Raw genomic sequence first — 2,344 nt, forward strand, 5'->3', positions numbered from 1 at the left:
TTTACTAGTCATATGTCTCCATTGACTTACATTCATTTTAATTACAGAGCTCTACAACTGAATTTTTACTAGGAAGAATTCCAATTAGAGAGCTCTACAATTTAATTCTTACTAGTAAGAATTCCAATTAGAGAGCTCTCTAAATCAATTTTTACTAGTAATTCCAATTTAGAGAGCTCTCCAATTAAATTCTTACTAGCAACAATGCCAATTAGAGAGCTCTCTAATGCAATTCTTACTAGTAATAATTATAATTAGAGAGCTCTCCAATTAAATTATTACTGGTAAGAATTCCAATTGCAGAGCTCTGTAATTCAATTCTTACTAGCAACAATTCCCATTAGAGAGCTCTACAATTTAATTCTTACTAGTAATAATTCCAATTTAGAGAGCTCTTCAATTAAATTCTTACTATCAACAATGCCAATTAGAGAGCGATCTAATGCAATTCTTACTAGTAGTGATGCACGATAATGGATTTTTGCCGATATTCGATATGCCGATATTTTTCAATTTATTTTGGCCGATACCGATAAAAATATATTTCCTTTTGTTTGGAAACAACACCAAGTCTCTCCTGTGCAGAAATAAGCTAAATATTTTACATTTTGGTTAGTTTTTAACAAGAACTTATTTGTTAGAATTAAATAAACAATAATGAAGGTTTTTTGACAGTACATTGAAGCTTTGAAAATAACTATAAATAAACTATATATCAGTCGCTGCATTTTCCCTCAGAAAGATGCAGGGTTAACCCTAACATTTTATTTTAAGATTTAACATTTGTAAATGGTCTAAAGCAAAAGAGTGGTAAAAATTCTGAAAATCTTTTAGAGCTTATGATTTGTTTAAAAAAATAAAACATATTATACATTAATGAATAAATCAGTATATATAAAATTATTTAATTTACGAGTGTCATGTTTGTGATTTTTTTCATGTAAGCTATAGCTTCTGACCTTTAAATCAAAACATACTCATTATTTTATGACATCAATTACTGCTTTATTTAATCAGAAACACAGTCTAAATGTTATTTGTGTAGGCTATTTTACTTTTAATTTAATTAGAAGTAGGACAATAGCGCCCCCTACAGATTAAAACTCCTTACAGAACTGGCGTTAGGACCCGGGGGAGGCTGCCGCTGCTGCCACTGCACGTGCTATTACTGTTTACTCTATCACACACACCGAATTGCTCATTCTGTGCCTGCTTTCACAGATTAAATGCAGCGATCCAAAAGAGTGAATCTAATCATCATTCAGACAAAACTTTGCTTCAAGAATGAGCCACACTGCTGACGTGATCTAACCACTAGCACACCCTGAGCACATGTGAGTTAACGTATTCCTCTTATCTGCAAGACATATCGGCATAATTTTTCATATCCGGTCGATGCCGATATTTACATTTAAAGCCATTATCGGCCGATTCCGATATCAGTCCGATAATATCGTGCATCCCTACTTACTAGTAAGAATTCCAATTACAGCGCTCTCTAATTCAATTCTTACTAGCAACAATTCCCATTAGAGAACTCTACAAATTAATTTTTACTAGTCATATGTGTCCATTGACTTCCATTCGTTTTTAGCTCTTGTACAGAGCTCTACAACTGAATTTTTACTAGTAAGAATTCCAATTAGAGAGCCCTACAATTTAATTCATACTAGTAAGAATTCCAATTAGAGAGCTCTCTAAATAAATTTTTACTAGTAATAATTCCAATTTAGAGAGCTCTCCAATTCAATTTTTACTAGTAATAATTCCAATTTAGAGAGCTCTCCAATTCAATTTTTACTAGTAATAATTCCAATTTAGAGAGCTCTCCAATTCAATTTTTACTAGTAATAATTCCAATTTAGAGAGCTCTCCAATTCAATTTTTACTAGTAATAATTCCAATTTAGAGAGCTCTCCAATTCAATTTTTACTAGTAATAATTCCAATTTAGAGAGCTCTCCAATTCAATTTTTACTAGTAATAATTCCAATTTAGAGAGCTCTCCAATTCAATGTTTAGGGGAGAGCGGGGCACAAAGTAACACTTTTTGACTTTCTCAAATTGTGTAAATCCACATGGGGTTCAGAGTATAATTTTTTTTATCCACAGTAATTTCACACTTGTCTAGTACAAATATGTCGCTTTGTTTCATAATTGAAATCAAAGTGTATATGTTTTTCGTTATTTACCCTCAAAAATTGAAAGTGAAATGTGACAACATGCCCCGTAGGTGGGGTACATTGTAACATCTGAGGGGCACGCTGTAATGACCATATAACAGCTTAAAATGTTATCTGATCGAATGAAAAAAATATACAAGACAAACTAAAATATTTTGTCAA

The sequence above is a fragment of the Sinocyclocheilus anshuiensis genome, unplaced genomic scaffold (assembly GCF_001515605.1).
Source record: "Sinocyclocheilus anshuiensis isolate Anshui unplaced genomic scaffold, SAMN03320099.WGS_v1.1 scaffold2275, whole genome shotgun sequence".
In the NCBI taxonomy this organism is placed as follows: Eukaryota; Metazoa; Chordata; class Actinopteri; order Cypriniformes; family Cyprinidae; genus Sinocyclocheilus; species Sinocyclocheilus anshuiensis.